Raw genomic sequence first — 21,450 nt, 5'->3', positions numbered from 1 at the left:
AGGAGGGGGAGAGAAGAGGGGAAGCCGCAGGACTGCAGAGGCGCAGCTCGTTGGCCACATGTGAGCCCCGAAGTAGCCACAGAGAGGAGAGCAGCGCGCCCATGTCACCCATGCACATCATGGGAAAGACGTGACCCCCTGACAGCCTCTCACCAGCCTTCCCACCAGTTTCTCCTTGGAGAAGTGTGCTGGGCGCAGTGCGCAGGCCTGTAATCCCAGCAGTTCAGGAGGCTGAGGCAGGAGGATCGCGAGTTCAAAGCCAGCCTCAGCAACAGCGAGGCACTGACTCAGTGAGATCCTGTCTCTAAATAAAATTCAAAATAAGGCTGGGGATGTGGCTCAGTGGTCAAGTGCTCCTGAGTTCAATCCCCGATATTAAAAAAAAAAAAAAAATAAGAGGTCTTGATGAGTATCTCAGAACTGGATCCGAACCCACTTTGGAAGGAGGATGATGCCCTGATCCTTTGTTGCCAAGGCAGACGATGCCCCCTTCAGAGTGGAACTCTAGCTTCAGCCACACTGCAGAATCTCCCCACCTCAGGTGCGAGGCTGCAGAGAATTAGCATTTACTGAAGGTCAAGGCATTTTATGCAACTGGAGCACTTCACTGGGAAATCACTGGGGCGCTGGGGTCTCCACCATGGTTAAATGAGTACAAAATGTGGCGAAGAGCTACGTTCCAAGGGCAAGAGAAACAACCCTACTTTCCTAAATTTTTCTTTTTCTCTGCAGTCCTAGGGATTGAATCCCTGCTTGCACATACTAGGCAAGCGATCACCACTGAGCTCTATATCCCCAGCCTGTTCCTAATGGTTTTGCAACTTAGATGCCTGGTGTCTCTAGGCCTTAGGTATTAATGAAGTAAAAATTCTCATAAGTATTTCCTTTGGTTCTTGCATACACCTGTATAGTGCAGAGAGCTCTCAGAGGGCGGCTGACTGTGCCCAAGGTTGCTGTTCCTTCTGTCCCCTGTAGTGAGGTTTGCTGTCTAAGAAGCCCTTGGAAACTGTGGCTATCCCCCAGGAGAAAATTGATGTCAGGGGTGACATTTCTTATCTCCAACCCCACTCAGCACTCGTGGACAATGAGGCGCTGTCTCACAGATGTGTTCATGCAAAAGGAATTGCTTGACCATTCTGCCTGGTCATGTGACATTTGGCATTCTGGTGGAACCTCAGTGATTCTTAGTTTGGAGGATTCTGATTTCTGTGACTTCTCGCATTGTCAACCGAACTCAAATGGTTTCTTGCCTTTCCTGAACTTCCCAGTGTCGATGTTCATTAAATGAGGCTGAGTCTTTGTGTTTTGCTCCGGGCACATTGTGGAGAAGACTTTTTGGGGGCTAGACTCACCTCTTACTAGCATTTTCCATATGTGCCATTCAAGTGAGCAAAGTGACAGAGAGGTGGCAGCATGCAGACAGGAAGGGTCAATAACCAGCCTACACCATGTCTCAGCTCAGCGGTCACCTTCCATCTGTTCTCATCCTGGTCCACAACACGCCCATCTCTCAGAAGCCTGGGGTGGCTTCCTCCCTTGTCTGCCGCTGCTGTTCTGAAGCCCCTTACTCTCTTCTCCCTTCTGTGGGGTTCAGAACAGAAGAGTGTCTGCAACCTGTCAGATCAACCCCAAGTTCACACAAATCCCACAGAGGAATATTATTGTCAGAGTGAATATGCTTCTCATAAATATGTTTATAAATATGCTTTCTCCTTAGAGTTCCTCACAGTGCGTCTAGCACCTTAGGAAGGACCCCGTTTACTAACGTGTACCTGGCAAGAGTCAGTCTCTTCAGATATTTGCCCAAGAATTCCTCTAAAACCTCAGTCACAGAATAGCTCGTTTATTCTGAAGACCCAGTTTAATCACCCTCAAACCTGAGTGAAGGGCATCAGACTCAGCTGAGGAGCTTGTTCAAACCCAGGCTCCATTTCAGAATTTCTGGTTGTGTAAGCCTGGGGCAGGGGGCGGGCTCTTCAGCTCTCAAGTTCCTAGGTGATGTATCACCTAGGAGGGACCAGGGACCACAGTGAGAGGACCCCTAGTTAATCAGTGGAGGGAGAGCCGAGAGGTGGACCTCCTGGATTTGATACAAAACTCTTCCCCTTTAGGATGGTGTGACTGTGGGGAGTCACTCACCTCTCTGTCTTTTTCCTCTTCTGGGTCTTGGTGAGGCTCAGAATGAGAAGCGCTTGTTAGGCATTAGGACAGACAGATGCATGAGGAGCATATACAAGCATCCATAAATAAGAAAATAAATGCTATGTGCCCAGGCTATGCTACAATTCTCAGCAGGCAGTGGGTCAGATAATACTTTCAGTTCATTTTTGGAGAACACTTGTCAAAATTCAAAGGACTTTACGTCTGTTACCTTTGGCCAACAGCCTTGGAGAGGCCCCACGCTCGGCTCCATCTGGGCCTCCTTCATTCAGGTACATTCCCAGCCAGATCACGAGTGATGTGAATGTCTGCCTCTCCGCTGCCACCTAGATCCTCGAGACCCTGTCTGCCCTTCACCAGGGAGTGGCCTCTGGGAAGAGGCAGTGCTTCAGGGAGGAGGGCTGGCTCATCGGTGTGGGCTGACTGTGGGCAAGCTGCCCCAGGCTGCGCAAGCCCAGAACTCCTGAAAGAGATGCAAAGCCTGCTCACTCCTGAATGACCCCAAGGCCATAGTGTGTGTCAGGAGGAGGTGTGGGAGGAGAGGACCCAAGGGAGACCTGGTCACCCAGATTCCTTAGCCATGAGCGAGGCCTGGCTCACCAGCACGTCCATTTCTGAAACTTCCATGAATAGAAGGCTCCAGTGCTCTCCAGCGGGGAATTGTATGGTTTTCTGAAGTTGCTTGAGGAGACAGAGCCTGAACACAAGCCAGCTTCGCCAAAACCATCCATTTGTCCATCTGTCCACTCAAGAATCTGGATCTGGGGGCGGCTCAGGGTTGAACAGGGAAACCATCTTTCCCAGGCTCATGTCCTTTATTTTTAGAACACACACACACACACACACACACACACACACACACACACACACACCTCTTCAGGAATTCCCCCAGAGCCCAACTGCCACCACCGGCTTCCCACAAGCCTCTCAACCCCTACTCCTCCTGCTCTTGAGGCCGATTGGCTGGGTCGTGTGGGCGGAGCCAAAAAAGTCCCCCAATGAGCAGCTCTGTGGTCTGAAAGGGCAGGGAAACAGCCCAATGAGCATCACCGCAGAGGAGCCAATCAGCTGGCAGCTGGAAGTTTGCTGGGGCCCCTTGGGCTGTGGCTCTCAACATTGGGCGAGTTAAACATAAAAGATATTTACGCTCTTTAAGATAGAATTGAAGATTTTGACTCAAGCTTTAAAACAAGTGATTTTGAAGTGAGGTCAAAGTCAGAACAGTCAGGGACAGAGCTCCATTAGAAATGTATGGTCCAGCAAGCCCCCGACAATCCCAAACACATGGTTTTCCCACCAGGAATGATCAATTTGAAGGCGGTGGCCACTCGCAGAAGACACAGGCCTGGTTAGTCTTGCTCATCCACTCACCTGCATTTATATACCAGTTTGAAGAATGCTCTCTCCTGCGGTTTTATAATATTGATTGGTTCTTCTTCTCATGGACAAAGCAACTTTCTCCATCCTATTTTCGTTCCCAAAGCATATTGATTTTTAATTTTCTGAAGCCAAGTTTCTATGCAACAATATTTTATTCAGCATGAGAAGTAGTGCCAGTTTTAAACATTTATAGACTCGTTTCTCCAAGGGAAATAACCAGCCCGAAAGAAAAACTAGCATTTCACTGGATGAGATCCAAATGGCAGTGGTAGGTTTGAATGCGGAAGGGCGGTTTTCTTATCCAGAACGGCCACGGGGAGTCCAGTTATGAAATCATATCTGGCCAGTTGATGCCTACTTTTTGGAGAAAGGATACTTCCTGAAGACTCGAAAAAAGTGCAGGTTTGCCACAGTCTCGTGAGCCTGATGTTATAGACAGAGAGCAGACAACATCTAGATTTTTCCACTTTCGAAAACACACGTTTTTAAATTAACACACTAATGGATCTTATCACAGTGTTGTTTTTCAAAATTTCCTTTCTGTGTTTTTCTTGTTTCTGTCTTCTGCCCCTCCTACACTCCTCCCTATCTCTGGCACAGGTAGCTCATAGGAACGATACATGACCCGTGTTCGTCACTGCCCAAATGCTCACCTGCCTGATGTGCCCACGTGCAGGGAGCTTTTCTTCATTGTTTGAAAAATGGGATGATAAAGCGATGCTTTTCCACATTAGGTTTTACTTGCTCTGTAATTACTTATAGAATGTTCCCGAAGTCATCAATATGGCTCTGATTCAGTCTTTCTGATGACGTGTGCACTGGGCTGTGGTGTGGACGGATCAGAACGTATTTATTTGGTATTTCTCTGTCCCTAGGTGTTTATTTGCTTTCCAGTGTTCTGCTGTTTAGGTACAAAGCTGCAGGAAATGCTTATGTCTTTGTGTTTTCGTTCTGATAGGGTAGATGAAGATGGATGGAACAGTTTGAGTTCAGTTTCCACTCTTTTCTGATCACCTTTATGTGCTGTGGGGCCTGGACAGATACAAACTTTACTGAGTTCTTCTAGCTGAGAATGGCCGTGGGTCTCAGATTAAGGAGGGGAAATAGGCCCTGGATGTGGTCTTCTGATACTTCTTTCTTCCTGCTTGGAATGCAGATACTGGTAAAAGTGACAGAGGAGGAAGTGGGGAGAGAGGGAGTGAGGGGAAGTTTGAGAGGGAGTATCATCAGCCATATTTCAACTAATTTTATTGAGCATCTACTATGTTCTTAGGAAGGATCTGGATATAAGACAAGGATCCTTTGTGAAACGTGTAACTGCTTTGCAGGAACAGCACCCGATGGTAAAAGACCCTGATACGGAAGGATCCAGAGTGGTCTGGGGATGGTGATCACCCAGAAGTTGGCTTGGAATGGGAGGAAAGGAGACTCTGGAAAGCCCAGTGCTAAGGAGGGACGTGGTCTGTTTCTTGGCACAAAGAAACGACCAGCACTGCCAAAGCTCAGCGCCAGTACGTATGCCAGGTTTGGCTTTGTCGTTGGCCTTTCAGGGATTTTGCACTGGGCTCCTGGAGAGGAAGGGAGATGGGCATTTCGGGAAGCCAGAGCGAGAGCACCATTGTGAGCGCATGGGTGAGGGATGACAGTGGCCTTCATTGACAAGGTGGATTCGGATTTAGAGAAAAGCAGATGATTTTGAGATGGTAGCTTTTTTAGATGATTGCACAATAATATAGCAATGAAAATTGTGTTATCACTTTTTTCCAGACCTACCTGATCATCTTTTTAGAATAAACTATGGAAGGCACCAAACTGCTGCCTCTTAAAAATTTGTCACCAGGGCTGGGGACATAGCTCAGTTGGTAAAGTGCTTGCCTTGCATGCACAAGGCCCTGGGTTCAATCCCCAGCATCACACACACACACACACACACACACAAAGTTGCCACCTATATCAGACTGCTGTCCCCAGTAGGGGTGTGGAGGACCCTCCCACTTCAGCAGTGAATACCACCCGTCAATCCAGAGGGACTATGGCCATATTCTCAAGCCAAGGAATAGAACATAAGTTTTCATTGTTATTTGCGTTTCTTTTATTATTACTGGGGTTGGATTTCTTAGTAATGTCACAGTATCACAAGACATTTGTTTCCCTTCTGGAGTTCATGGTTTTCTAAAATGAAATGCAGGATTGAACCAAATGCAAAGAGAAGAGATTTAGGACTTCCCTGGTCACCTTAGGTCTTGCTTTTCTCTATAGATGTGAACATTCGGGGTATGTTTCAGTTTACTTTCCACAGTGACAGAGTAATGACATCAAATAGGACACATCAGGAACATGTCTTCACATTTTTACTGCTGTAGCTATAAATTTCCTCATAGGATTAAAGTGAGAAATAAATAAAAGATGTAGGTAGAGACCTTACATAGCACTCAGGCTTTTAAGAGATCTGCCACCCCAAACCACTTGCTTCTTTACTGCTGTTTATTCTCCAGATGTCGCCATGGAGATTGATAAACCACTGAATCATTATCTTCAGTAAACCCAAGGAAAAGATGATCCCACTAGATTTTGAAAACCAGGCATGTCCTCATTCAAAGCAAGGTGGCGGCTGGCGGTATTGGTCAGTGGTAGAGCCCTTGCCTAGCACGTGCAAGGCCCTGGGTTTGATCTCCAGCTCTGCAAAAATAACAAGACAAAATGTGATGTAACAGATGGGAGGAATAGTTTTATGTAAGTAATTCAGTATGAATTCAGCTCATCTTCTCACCGGGTGACAGAGAAGACCAAAGGAGACCATCAGTTTTGAAATACGGACATGTGAACTCCATCAAGCACCTTTAAAGTGGGCACCGCATGATGTATGAGCCTGACTCCTCTCCCAGGTTAATTCTGAGGTAGGCTTCTCGGGTGTGAGGTTGAAACAGCAGCCTGACCCCTTTCTCCGTCATCTTAAAGGCATTCCAAAGAGGAGGAACCCAAGGGGACAAGTGCTTTGTGCAGAAAACTTGCAAACTCGTGCATCTGTCTCCTAGCCAGCTCCCTGGGCTCCAGAAGCAGGCAGACCCCCGTGATATGAATGAGGCCGCAAGCTCCAGTGTGACGATGCTGACAGGTGCTCCTGGCAGTGCCTCTCGGGTGACCAGGGACAGGGAGGGTAGAGCGTGGGAATCTACCCATGCAATCTCACCCATATTAACTTAAAAGCTGGAAGAAGGGAATGAATGAATGAGTCAGTGCTTTTGGTAAATCAAGGGAAAGATTGTCACACTAGGTTTTAAAAGCAAGCATGTCATCATTAAGAGCAGTTGAGCACTGAGGGTGTGGCTCAGGGGTACATCACTTGCCTATCACTCCTTTATTCTTTTCTTTTTTTCTCTCTTTCTTTCTTTTCTTTTTTTTTTCAGGCACCAGGGATTGAACTCAGGGGTGCTTAATCACTGAGCCACATTCCCAGCCCTTTTTATATTTTATTTAGAGACAAGGTCTTGCTGAATTGCTTAGGGCCTTGCTAAGTTGCTGAGGCTGGCTATGTACTTGCGATTCTCCTGCCTCAGCCTCCTGAGCTGCTAGCAGTGTGCTTTTTTTTTTGTTGTTTGTTTGTTTAATTTTAGTTGTCAATGGACTAATTTTTTTATTGATATGTGGTGCTGATAATTGAACCCAGGGCCTCACACATGCTAGGCAAGCCCTGTGCCACTGAGCCATAACCCCAGCCCACCTAGCAGTCTTAATGATGCAAAAACCAAACATAAACATGAAAACTAGGAAATAGTAACCCAGACTCCTTTTATAGTCCTGGGTCTGTTCATGACTATTGTCATACATGGAGTACTTAGTAGTTGATGTAGACCCAAATTTTACTTACACACACACACACACACACACACGCACACGCACACCCCAACAAATAGCAACAACTTAAAATAAGAAAGATTTTTTTGGGAGGGCTTATAAACAATTATTTCTCACAGATCTGGAGGCTGGGAAATCCAGGATCAGGGCACAGATTCAGTTCTGGTGAAAGTCCACTTCCTGGCTCCTGGGTGGTTGTGTTTCCACTGTGTCTTCACAAGGTAGAAGGCAAAGGGACTTTCTGGGGTCTCTTTTACAAGGCCCTCCTCTCATTCAGTGGGGGTTCTGCTCTGAAAAATGAGAAAAGTTTTTGGAAGATAAGTTCATTCTTTTTTTCTCAAGAAAAGTGTTTCCATTCTTTTGTAGCTTTGTAGAAAGCTTATTGCTCCCCAAACAACATTCTTCCAGCTTTTAAATTAATACTGATGAGATTGCATGGGTAGATTCCCATGCTCTACCCTCCCTGTCCCTGGTCACCCGAGAGGCACTGCCAGGAGCACCTGTCAGCATCGTCACACTGGAGCTCGGGGCCTCATTCATATCACGGGGGTCTGCCTGCTTCTGGAGCCCAGGGAGCTGGCTAGGAGACAGATGCACGAGTTTGCAAGTATTCTGCACAAAGCACTTGTCCCCTTTGGGTTCCTCCTCTTTGGAATGCCTTTAAGATGACGGAGAAAGGGGTCAGGCTGCTGTTTCAACCTCACACCCGAGAAGCGTGGTCACATTTCCAAATACTGTGTTTTCAGAGAAGGGCACATGTCATTAATGAGTTTGGAAACACTACTCAGGTCTGGATAAGAAACTATTTTATCACGTGCTCTGGGGACTTTGTGATTGCCTCAAACCTGGATTTTTGGTGGCAAGAACACAGCACACAAACTTAAGACCTGTTTCTGGCCAACTCCCCAGGTCCGCAGGCCACCAACAAGGAGCCCGGCTTGCCAAGCCTGGTGTGTCTGGGTTCCAGTGGGTCAGCACTGGCTCCTGCGAGCAGGTGGCCGCAAAGCAGGAAAGTCGTGGCCTCAATGTGCTTTGGTCAAGCAAAGGGGAGCACGGGGGTTCCCCCAGGTCACCCTCTCTGTGGGTGGGGACAATGTCCTTATCACACCACAGCCTCTTGCTGTCCGGCGTCAACGCACAGGGGGACAAGCCTGTTCAGGTAGCTCAGCTGGGGGACCGTAAAGAAATCTCCCTTAGAGTCCCTTGCCTCTCTTTCTCCCTCTCTCACACACACTCATACCTAGGGTAACCACGATGAGTGGGCTGTTACGGTCCCTCCTAGAATGTTCTCAGTGTATGCCAATGTTCTCTGTATATTTATGCATGCATACATATTCAAATGAACCCTCATGCATTCACAAGCATGTGTCTCCATCTATTTTACTAAATGGAAGTTCTGTACACTATTTTTCAACTCATTTCTTTCCCCAATCTAACCACATCCTGGGCATTTTTTCCCCCATGTCAGTATGTGACTTTCTCATTCTTTTTAGCATGGAGTAACATTGCACAGAATTAACCTTGTTTTAAAACACAGCCCTTATAGGTGGACATTGAAGTTGTCTCTATATGTTTGCCTTTATGAACGGTCAATAGTTTCTTGTCTATAGTCTTGAGAACCTGGGTAAATGTTTCTTAAATCTAGATTCCTGGAGTAAGTCACCCCCAAAACTATCCTCTGAAAGGCTGTTTCGATTTCCATTCCCTTTCCCTTACTACCAGTCGCCTACATTCTTGTCAACCAGGCCAAAGAAAATGATCTGATTGCTTCAATTTATGCTCTCTGATCACTATCATCTCTTTGCATTTCTTCTGTGAATTGCTTGCTAGCTTTTTGGATGATTTTGAGCCAAAAATATCTACTCCCTGAGAACATTCTTAACTAGATGAAGATTGTGCACGGTCATGCTGTGGCACTGTGTAGGGCCAAACTATGTGGCTCGTTTCAGAAGCTGGTGTTTACTGGGCACATGGCCAGTGCCAGGCACAAGTCATGGTGGTTTCCCTGCAACACGACATCGACTCTCATCATGATTTTTAGATGAACTACCATGAGACACTGAGACCCGGAGAGTTACCTCCCAGCTCCAGCTTTAACACACCAATAGGATTCACTATAAGCTTCCGTGCTATAAACCAGAGTTTCAGCACATTGCATAAGGAGCAAGACTGCATGGTTAATGAAAAAAAGTTACTAACAAGAAGGCTGGGTAATTCATCGAAATATGATGTTTTCTTTGAACTGTAGTTAAGTTCATGTAGCTCAAAAAATCTTGCCTCAGGGTCATTCACAAGATGTATCCATTTTGAGAATATGAGTTCAAAAGCTCCTTCAACTTCCCAAAATGTGTGTGTGCGTGTGTGTGTGTGTGTGTGTGTGTGCATGCCAGCCTGGTGTGTGTGTAATATGGGAGTGTCCACGTGGCCTATGTGTGCTGTGTGTGTGTGTATGTGTGTGCATGCCAGCCTGGTGTGTGTGTGTAGTATGGGAGTGTCCACGTGGCCTACGTGTGCTGTGTGTAGTGTGGCGTGCAGTGTGTGTTGATCACCTTACTAGTGGAGCAGGTGGTTTGCCAAGCTCTCCAGGAGGAGGCTGCAGGCACAGGGACTGGTTTCTGGGAACAGGGGAAAGCAGTTGTAACTGCAGGAGGTGCCCTTTCCCCAGACCAAGGAACCCAGGTCCCTGCCACAGTGGAGGGAAGGAGGGCCATTCACCCCACAGCTTGTGCCTGGCCTGATGGGGGCATCCCGGTGGTCAGGCCCATGTGCAGAGCACAGAAGAACCTGCAGGATATTCTGCTGAGGATTAGCTCCCCAGGAATGTGGAGAGCAGTGGTGGGGTTTTACATGAGCAGAAGGGGACAAGGATTCCAACTCAGATTTCATTGGCTTTGGAGAAACGATGAGACATTTCTTGGATTCCCACGGAAGTGTTTTCAAGTTCCTTTTCATTACCCTCGACATGTCTCAGGCACATAGGACTGACGTGTCCAAGGGATTAATGAACAAAAAATGTAGAGGAATCAAATATTTTTAGCTCACCAAGCACACGGGTAAATAGGTACCAGACCATTAGACAATGAAAGTGGGCCCGAGGCTCTGCATCTGGCTCCTATTAACCAAATTTGAGAGAAAATAGGCATTCAAGGTTTCCTGTTGCTTGATTTAAAAAGCCATTTGGATTTCACAGGCCTCGGTCGAAGTGTGGTTTGGGTGATCCCACAGGCATGAACCACAAGGAGCTGTAATGAGCTAGGCAGGCTGTTGATTTCTTTTCCATGTTGTAAAAGCAATAAAAACTGCTTCTCAGGATATTTGGAAAATCAGTAATAGTTACTCTAAACCCCCTCTCAAATGTAACTGTTAGCATTGAAATTGCACATTCTCTCAGTTTCTATGACAATGGAAAGGGATAGAGACACGTGTCTGTCTTTATATTAGCACGAAAATATTCACACACAGTAGAAAGATGGGTGTGTACCTTGTTTCTTCACAGCATATTATAAAATGTTTCTGTGCTTTTATGTGGCCACCATGATCATCGTTTTTCTTTTTGCTTATAGTCCACCAGGTATGTATTCTGGTTCCTTAACTGTTCCCTGTGGCAAGTCATTAGGATACCACTGACTTTTCTTTTTTTTTTTAAACTGGTAGAAATAATGATGTAGCCAGAACCTTTGTGCAGAAAGATGCAAGTCAGAAGGCAGGACCTCCTGAGGCTTGGGGTTCAGTGTGCATCCCCCTGTTGCACCTCACTATGCTGACCCTGTCCAGCTTGCCCTGGGGGTGCTTGGGAGGTTCTGACACTTCTCATCCCACAGGACTACTGAGGGGAACCCACCAGGCCTTGGGGTCCCCTGATGCTCAATGCATCGCCACCTCCTGTGGTCCTACACAGGAGCTGAGATAGACGCTCTCTGGCCACAGCTCGCCCTTGAACTCATCACGATTATCATGGTTTACATATGGAATTCTCCCCACCCCAAAGGCTCAAGTGTGAAAGACTTGGTCCCCAGTGAAGCAAGCAATGTCCAGAAGTGGGTGTTTGGGAAGTGATTGGTTCATGAGGGCTCTGACCTCATCAATGAATTAATCCATTCGGGGATTCATGGCTGGATGAACTATAGAAATTGGTGGTGGAAACTGTAGGAGGTGGAACCTAGTTAGGGGCAGTGGGTGTTTGGGGGACAAGTCCTTGGAGACTATATCCTGTCCCTGGCTCTCCCCCACCCCTTCCTTGCTGCCATGAGCTAAGAGCTTTCTTCTGTCATGCTCTTCCACCATGTCATTTGTATTTCATCTCTTGCCTAAAAGCAACAGAGCCAGCTTCTGAGAAGGACTCAAACCTCCAAAACCATGAGCCAAAATAAATCTTTCCTTCTCTAGGATGATTTTCTCAGATATTTTGTTGTAGTGACAAAAAGTTGACTCACACAGTGATGGTCAGGTTTGTGTGTCCACTTGATTGGTGCGGTTCCCATTTGTTTCATCAAACACTACTCTAGATGTTGTCTTGATGGTCTTTAATAGATAAGGTTAAAGTTCATCCTATTTTTTATGTAAGGGAGATTATCCCAGATGACTTGGGTGGGCCTAGTTCAATCAGTTGAAAGGCTGAGGCAGAGGCTTCCCTGAGGAAGAAGATATCCGATCCGTGGACAGCAGCTTCAGCCTGTGTCCCGGAGTTCTGGCCTGAATGACTGAATTTTGGACTTGTCAGGTCAGCCCCCATAATTGTGTAAGTCAAATCCTTGCTATAAATCTCTAATATGTATCTCCCATTGCTTTTCATCGAACCCTGATATATTCCCCAGAACCTTTGCCATCTGCCTCCCAACCTATTCTCCATCCTCCTCCCTCCATCCCCTATTCAAACCCTCCCCCATTTCTCTCTGAAAGGATTTTCTGAACAGCTTACTCTCTAGAGTAGAAGCCATATGAGCAGGCATGGAATAAAGACAGAAAGACCAGCTACTAAGAAGGAATGATAAATGAGGAAGCATTTTAAACTTTCTGTTTCTCCCTCATGCAGCATTCCATTGTAAAAATTTCCAAACTATAGAAAATTTGAAATTTATTTTAATCTTTTTTAAAAAAATTTTTATTAGTTGTTCAAAACATTACACAGCTCTTGACATATCATATTTCATACATTTGATTCAAGTGGGTTATGAACTCCCATTTTTTGAAAATTTTTATACTGAATATGTATACAACCCCAATTCTGCGGTTAATGTTTTGTGGCAGTTCATTCATCTGGTGTCTATCCATCCATGTATTCCTCCACTCACCCATCAATGTGGCTCTTCTTTTTTGACACACTTCAACATGAATTGCAGACACATAAGACCTAAGTTCTTAAATACATCAGTGGGCAGGTCATTAATTAGAATACAATATTTATTTGTAGCTATTTTTTTGGAGGAAAGTTTCATATAAGACAAAGCAAAGCAAAGCAAATAGGATTCATCTGTGGTTAACTTTGCACCCGTCACCATTCACTTCACCCATGCTTATCCACAGGCTTCCAGAGACCCTACAGCATTTGTGCCCTAGACCCGAGCCCTGACATTATAGCTTTAGGACTGGAATATAATTGGACGTGTGTCCAATTATAAAGAAAAAAATCATTCATTCACTTGCTGAAGCACAATGAGGCAGATTTTCAGCACTGCACTGGGCCTAGGGAACACTGCAAGGGGTCTTTTAGTGCAGGGGAGAGAGAGAGCCCAACACCAAATACAACAGGGAAAAGTCGGGCAATGGTGGAGTGGGGTTAGTGGATGGAAAGACTAAGAGGGAACATCAGGGGAGAGAAGAGATTCTGGCTAAAGTCGTCTAGAGGGCCTTGCTGAAGAGAAGAATCAGACATCATCCAGGGATGGTGGAAGGTGAGGAACCAACCATGAGGGATTCTGGCTAAACTGACTTAGCAGGGTTCTTGTTAGAACAGGACAGTGCAGAGACAAACATGGCAGTCCAAAAATCAGACCTAGTTAGAAAATAATTCAGGGAGTCTGAATGGATATTTTTGTGCAGGAGAAAATCTTTGTGTTCACACAGAAGAAATGAGTGATTTGAAGTAGATGATCTCAGAGACTTATTCTAAAAATTCTGTAATCCTCGTCTTGTCCCCTTAAGGGTCTCTCTCTTTTGTGCATTTCTGTTTTCATCAACTAGAATGTACCTTTTTCAGGGCAAGAACTATTGGATATGTCATGGCTCCAATCTTACCTAGTTACTGGGATGATGGAAACTTCATAAATTTTGTTTCTGTTAAAAATGAGTAACTAATTGGGGAGGAGAACTTGGCTGATGTGAGAGGCAGCAGCCGTCTGAAAGAGGCAAACTTGGGCCACAGGTCAGTGTGTAGAACTGGTTTGAATTCAAGCTACCACCACCCACCATTGTTAGATGATACCTTGGAGAAATGTGTGTTATCCCTGTAGCTGTAGCTTCAACGATCCTTCTATCTGGAGAGGTTTCCGTCACATACAGAAGTAGACATCATGGATGTCTGTAGTCCTGCTGTAGCTGAGGCCATGGTACTGGGCCCACGCTCCTGGTCTCTGGGGGTCCCTAGAGGGATCCCTTGATATACTGATGGGGTTGCCCTGGTGGGAAGCAGTCTCAGCTCAGGGCAGGCCAGAAGACCCAGTAATCTGTATTAGCTGACTGCAAGGCACACTAGATGGTCAACAAGGACCCCTCTCCCTTGCCTGCAGGGGATGGCTCTCAGATGTTCCACAGTCCCACAGAGCATCCCCGGCAGCTTCTCATGAACCCTCATATCTGGTTTTCTTCCCTTCCTTGACTTACTTCCTGTCTTCCACATGTACTTCTGGGTCACTTCCCAATTCCTGTGGCAGAGTCGTCTTTGGGGCCCCCAAACCAAGATACTCACAGTCCAGACTTAGAAATCATCAAGGTTTTATCACATTTGCTTTATCTCTTCCCTTTTCTTCTGAAATCCTTGAAAACAAATTATAGACATCACCAAATGATATTACATTTATGGATCTACTCCAGCAGAAAAAAATAGAACCATCCCCTGGATATCTCTTCCCACACACATTATCACGGACTCCTTCACCTTTCCCACCCTCCACCTTATCCAATATGGGCGTCCAGATCCCCATGTGCGCCATCTGGAGATGAACTGGAAACATGCCAATCTATTTAATGCTATTTTTCTTTGAACGCATAAAACTAGGACTTCAGATTGTGCACAGATGTGCTAAAGTATGGGAAACTTCACTTCGTGAGAAAGGTAATTTTTTTATTAGACAAAACATTCAGAGTTGGGGAAGAGGATCGGGGAGACATGCCCAAACTGCAGCCTGAGGTGGGAAGAGCAGCTTGCTGCAAAAGACACAGCAAAAAGACCCCGATTGGTGCCCGTGCTGCTCTAAAGGACATTGTCTTGAGGGCTAATCCCCTCAGCTCTCAACATTAATGCACTGATGTTTTATTGTCACCGTGCCTTTACCTAAAGCAAACCTCTTCTCTCAGGCTCACCGAGGCTCAGTGAGGGTGAAGCACCATGACTGTCCCTTTCTTTCAATAGAATTGAATGGCCAGTTTCTAGAAAAGAGTAGTTTCTAGACATTTTGTCTTGAGACATTTTTTCTGCCATCTGCTTTGGTAGTGAGAGCGATAAGGAGCAGTGGAGGCTTTGTGAGTTTTTGGTAAGTGACACCCACACATATCCCAGCAGCCCTGTCTGCCAGGTGGGATGGAACACGGGTGTTGCTCTTTGTGACTGCATCTGAGGCCTGATGTTTGCACTCTGAGCAGAAATCCCTTCTTGGTGTAGCTGTGGCAGCTGAGGAAGTGGTTTTGATATGAGGAAATGATAATGCACATTCCTTAACAGAGATAAAGTCTTGACTTCATGTTAAACAAAACTCTACTTACCACCTGTATCCAACCAGGAACTGTGTGCTGCTGACCACCTCCTCACTATAGGGGCTCCCTGGGGAGAGGAGCCAGTCCTCATGAGGATTACATATATGGGGCACCTAGTTCCTCCTGGCTGCCATGCCTGCTCATGGTGAACCCATGAAAAATAAGTGGTTTAATCTCTGAAAGAGTCACCAAAGACATCAGCAATATAATGAATAAATAATAGTCTCTTCTTAACTATAGGATATGTTTGAGGGCTCTCTACTAGATGTCTGAAACCACAGATGGTGCCAAATCCCATTATTTCCCTATAATACATACCCATGATAAAGCTTAATTTATAAATCAGACATAGTAAGAGATTAAAAACAATGATTAGTAACAAACTAGAACAATTATAATAATATACTGTAAGAAAAATGTAGTTTCTCTTTCCCTGCTACAGGGTGGGTAGTGTATACAGTGTGGATACGCTGGACAAAGGGATGATTCACACCCCACGTGGGGTGGAGCAGATGGCTCAAGATTTCATGATGCTACTCAGAACAGAATGAAACTTGAAATTTATAAATTATTTCTGGAATTTTCCATGTTTTTCAGACCACCATTAACAGAAGGTCACTGAAACCTCGGCAAGAAAAAACATGAAGATTCTATATTTTCACCAGAAGTCAGAGAAGAAGATGAAAAGGGAAAGAAGGAGTGCTCAAAACCTCTGATTCATCGTTGGGGAAAGTGAGCCAGGACTGGGAGTGCCTGGTCGATGGGAACTGCCTGGGCTTCAGGGGTGGGAGGCCACGTATGGCGTCCTTCTATCAACTTTGGGTGTAAGCTCTTGGAATCTAGGATAGTCTTCCTTTGCTTACTCACCCCCTGTCCAGGCTCAGCAGCCAGCAGAAGGGCTGGGGCCTGTCCTGGAGGTCACTGTGGGGTCACATGGATGCCTGTGCTTCTGTCTCATGAGTGAACATCTGGAGAGTTCTGCACTGGCTCTGGTGTTGTGTGTTGGAGTGAAATTTCCCATAGACGCCTCCTTAGAGAGATGCCACTGGAGGTGGGGCAGAGCAGAGGGGGTCTGTGTGTTTGTGCGCCCTGCTTATTCATGAGTGCTTGAGGACAACATTTCACATGGTCCACAGTGCAGCGTGGGAGGCAGCCACAGCTGGTTTCCCCAACTCGGAGCAGTGCTAATGACGAAGGCAGCCAGGGTCTGGCTGGGAATCTGGGCAGCTGCCCCAGTGCTCAGAGTGGCAGGGACCCATCGTGTCTGAGGCTTCAGTGGTGGCAGAACACCGTGTGCCAGAGAAGCTTCTGTGAATAGAGCTCGACCCCAAATACAAGATGCCTGACTCCAGGCCCTTCCAATTCCCCTGAAGGTGCTGACAGGCCGGAGCAAGGGGCCGAGGTCAAAAGTCTGGAACGAGGTATGAGAACAGCACCACAAGAGAAACTCGCTCTGTTCAAGAGGCACCATGATGCTTATTTTATTCCCTGTTCTTGAGATTCAAAATATCACCCTACAAACTACCACTTGTCAACACCTTTAAGGATCCCTTTCTCTAGAGTGACAGACGCCACCTGTAATAGGATGAGCAGAGTATTCCCAAATTCATATATGGAAAGTCCCAAGCTCCAGGACCTCAGAATGTCACTGTATTTGGAGAGAGCGTTTTGAAAGAGGTCATTAAGATAAAATGAGGTCATATGGATGGGTCCCAATCCAATATGTGTCTTCACAAGAAAAAAGAGATTAGGATACAGAAATGCACAGAGGGAGGTCCATGTGAGGACCCAGGGAGAAGATGGCCATCTATCAGCCACGGAGAGAAGCCCCCAGGTGGGGAAGGTACAAATTCTGGTTGATTTCTTGAATATAGCACAGGAATGCTTTTAAAAGCCTTTCCAGTTCCCCACAGTCCAAGGGCTTGGATGACGTTATGCCAGAAAAGGAGAAACTGGAGAAAAATCAAAAGCAGACAAAGTACACCCATCCCTCAAGTGGCTCCCGAGAACCTCGTCAATAAGACAAAGCTGCTCAGGGTGGAAATATTTCTATTAATGTCAATAGTAAGTAAGAGGTGTTCCATGCCAATCAAGTGATGGGGCAGTTTTCACAGGTACCAAAAATAGGTCAGTTGGGCCAGGAATACACATTTACAAAAGTAATAATCAATCATTGGGAAGCCCCTAGAGTCTGTACATGAAACACCATTTAACGTGGAATGTCTCGACAGGAGAGTGAAGACCAGTAGGGGTGGGGGTGGAGGAGTGTGTGGGGGAATTGCTGCAGGGATGTGACATCTTCTTTGCCAACCATTTTTTTTTTTTTTGGTAACATTTTGGGCACATGGTTATCTTTCAGTCAAACTGCTCTTTCAAAACTGCCCAGGAAAACACTTTGAGGTGAAATAAAGGGTACAGCACACTGGAGCACTTAAAAGCAGGTGGAAACAGCCCAAACCACTGACAAACGAAAGCATTATGGGAGATTCTGCCCTGTGGTCCCTGGAGAGGGGTATTTGCACACAATGCGCCATTTGGGTTCAGCCACCATGGCTTACTGCCTGTTACGGTTTAGATGTGAGGTGTGCCCCAAAAGCTCATGTGTGAGACCATTCAAGAAAGTTTAGAGGTAAAACGATTGAGTGATGAGAGGCTTAATCCCCTGATAGGTGCATTAATCCCCCATGGGGATTAACTGGGTGGTAACTGTAGGCAGGTAGGCTGTGGCTGGAGGAGGTGGGTCACTGGGACATATATTTTGTCCTGGTTGAGCAGAGTTCTCTTTCTCTGCTTACTGGTGCCATGTTCCCATCCACTGTCCTTGGCCACACACTTCTGCCATGAAGCTCTGCCTCACCTTGGGTCCAGAGCAGTGGAGTTGGCCATCTCTGGACAGAGACCTCTGGAACTGCAAGCTCCCCAAATAAACTTTTCCTCCTTTAAACTTGTTCTTGTCAGGTCTTTTGCCCACAGCAGCAAAAGAGCAGACTCCAACACTACCCAAACACTTTCCATGTGCTAATCGGACTGAAAACTGGTGTTGACAACTCTTGATGGATGTGCTTTGTCATGGCTCAACGCTGCACTGTCAAAACATCTTGTGTGCTCACCTAATATGTTTTAAGGTGAAAAAACCCATTATAGAAAAAGAGAAGTTGTTCTCAGGGCTGTCTCATGTTCTCAGAGTCATAACCCAGCAGCTGCGGTGTGGCACATCTGAGTGTGGAGAAGTGTCCTGGGGTGGCAGCGAGGGGTGGCTACGCAGATGCTGAATGTACCTGTGGGTGCACCACGGGCTAATGTCGAAGCAGCTGCCCTTGGACTCGAGGTCCTAACTCCCACTGGGGAAGATCAACTCTTACCCTTGACAAAATTGCACTTGTCTTAGAGATCAGGGAGGCTTTGACTTCTGGACTCTTTCATGCTTGTAATTTGTTGTTTTCTTTGGTCAGCAGTCAACTCAGAATCAATCTGTGCCCACTTGGTGATGAAGGACAGGTCCCCCCCATCTACACAGCATTTCTTTTCTTTTTTAAAAAAGTTTATTTATATATGGCAGCAGAATGCATTACAATTCTTATTACACATATAGAGCACAATTTTTCAATATCTCTGGTTGTATACAAAGTATACTCACACCAGACAAACAACAATAAATGTTGGCGAGGATGGGGGGAAAAGGTACCCTCATACATTGCTGGTGGGACTGCAAATTGGTGCAGCCAATATGGAAAGCAGTATAGAGATTTCTTGGAAAATTGGGAATGGAACCACCATTTGACCCAGCTCTCTCTCTCCTAGGTCTATACCCAAAGGACTTAAAAACAGCATACTACAGGGACACAGCCACATCAATGTTTATAGCAGCACAATTCACAATAGCTAAACTGTGGAACCAAACTAGATGTCCTTCAATAGATGAATGGATTAAAAAAATTGGCATATGTACACAATGGAATATCACTCAGCAATAAAAGAGAATAAAATCATGGCATTTGTAGATAAATGGATGGAGTTAGAGAAGATAATGCTAAGTGAGTTAGCCAATCCCCAAAAAAACAAATGCCGAATGTTTTCTCTAAGGAGGCTGACTCATAGTGGGGTAGGGAGAGGGAGCATGGGAGGAATAGAGGAACTCTAGATAGGGCAGAGGGGTGGGAGGGGAAGGGAGGGGGCAGGGGGTAATTAATGGTGGTGGAATGTGATGATCATTACTATCCACACAGCATTTCAATGGACTTTCATCTTCCCATCCTGTTAATTGCTCTGTCCTTGGGTCCCATTATGATGAATACATTTCCTTAAGCCTCTTTAATTCTTTTTGGGAATGAAGCAGAATAGGAAGGGGCAAAATGTTTGTGGCTAGTTCCCACAAGAAGAAACATCAAAAGGAAGCAATTATTTCACTCTTATTTTGGAGGATTCTAGTTTTTTATTGTTTAAAGAATAGCACTTTAAAAAAAAAATCACTCATGTGCTTTTTTCCCCACCAACATGTATTATCTGTACTGAGATGGAAATGAGCTTATTTAAGAACTAGAAAGTGAAAATAAATAAACAAATGTGTAGGAAACTGAGTATAGGAAGCAAAGAGGGTAGGCAAATGCTGACTTCTTAGTCCAGGTCTCTCCTCCTTCTCACACCCTAGTGGGATGGCAGGTGAGGACGGAGCTGGGGGTTCCTTAGGGCAGAGGGAGAATTCTGGATTGCTCGAGGTTAAAGGTTCATCCAAACCTCCCGTGATTCTTTATCAGAAGTAACCGAGATTGTCACCTGTAATTTGACCTCTGATGGTAAATTCATTCAAGCCAAAGTGGTAGGGGAGACTGCAGCAAGAAAACATCTATTTGAGGCTGTGGTTCTCGAACCGGAGACACATGAGATCTCCCTGGAGGACTTGCCCTGGCACAGATCACTGGGCAACACCCAGGGCTGCTGGGGGCTCTGCAGGGTGAGTGGTGCTGAGCCATTTGCATTTCTACCAAGTTCCCAGGCCGTGTTACAGCGGCTGGCCTGATGTTCCTGTGCAGGACACCGACAGCTCTGCCTCTCAGAATGTACATCTCTGCCCTGCAGAGGTTTCAGCCTGGCAGTAGGTGGGCAGCCCAGCTAGGAAGTTCTTCTGACACTCCCTGACAGAAGCCCTCCGCATCTCCGGCCAATAAATAAATAAATAAATAAATAAAATAAAACCATCATAAAGCAGTCTAATGAACAACTTACCAGGATGATTCAACTGTGAAGATTAGGGAAACCAACCAATGCTAATTGAGAAGTCTGCTTCCAGGGAGAAAGCATCATTGATTAGCAAAAGGCATTTTGGCTTGTACAGGTGTTGGCTTGTACAGATGGTCCCTCCATCCAGACTAACGGTGAATGGCTCAACTTGGATTTTTTGATGTAATGACAGTGCGATAGTGATTCACCTTCATCACAAGCTGTACTTACAATTTTGAGTTTGGATCTTTTCCCAGGCTAGTAACGTAGGGCACAAGCCACTCTTGAGGTGTCAGGCATTAGCTGCAGCTTCTAGTCAGCCTTGATGTTCCGTGGGTTAGGTGTATTCAGTGCATTTTTTTAATCTATAATCTTTCAAACCCCTGAAGATGGGTTTAGAGGAATGAAACTGCACTTTAAGTTGAAAAACGATCATATTGCTAATGCTTTTGGTGCCATATTAAAAAAAAAATACCAAGACCAATGTCAACGAGCTTTCTCCCAGTTTTCTTCTAGGATTTTTATAGTTTAAGGTCTTATTTTAAGTCTTTAATCCATGTTGAGTTAATTATTATATATGGTATAAAAAAGATGGAGTTTCATTCTTTTTCATTTGGATATACAGTTTTCTCAGTGCCAGATATTGAAGAGACTGTCTTTTACTCATTGTGTATTCTTGGCACCTTTGTTGAAGATTAGTTGGTAAAATATTTGCAGATTTATTTCTGGGTTCCTCATTCTGTTCCATACATCAGTTTTTATTCTAGTACCATGCTGTTTTGATTCATCTAGCTTTGTCATATAGTTTACAATCAGGCAATATGATGCCTCTAGCTCTGTTCTTTGTCAAGATTGCTTTGGCTTTAGGGACCTTTTTGGATTCCAAATGAATGTTAGGATTTTTCTTTTCCATTATAGTACTGTTCATAA

General features: G+C 45.5%; 1 long non-coding RNA gene across 1 annotated transcript in view; it reads left to right on the top strand.

The window, feature by feature from the left end:
• LOC125615855 overlaps positions 1-12,438 on the top strand; it is a 16,753-nt gene extending 4,315 nt beyond the window's left edge. The window contains exons 2-3 of the long non-coding RNA XR_007346445.1: positions 11,843-11,850; positions 12,428-12,438. This is a non-coding gene — a long non-coding RNA (uncharacterized LOC125615855). The remainder of the gene's footprint in view (positions 1-11,842; positions 11,851-12,427) is intronic.
• The last annotated feature ends 9,012 nt before the right edge of the window (positions 12,439-21,450 follow it).

Source organism: Marmota marmota, unplaced genomic scaffold, assembly GCF_001458135.2.
Source record: "Marmota marmota marmota unplaced genomic scaffold, marMar, whole genome shotgun sequence".
Classification (NCBI taxonomy): Eukaryota; Metazoa; Chordata; class Mammalia; order Rodentia; family Sciuridae; genus Marmota; species Marmota marmota.
This window is presented reverse-complemented; position numbering and strand designations above follow the sequence as displayed.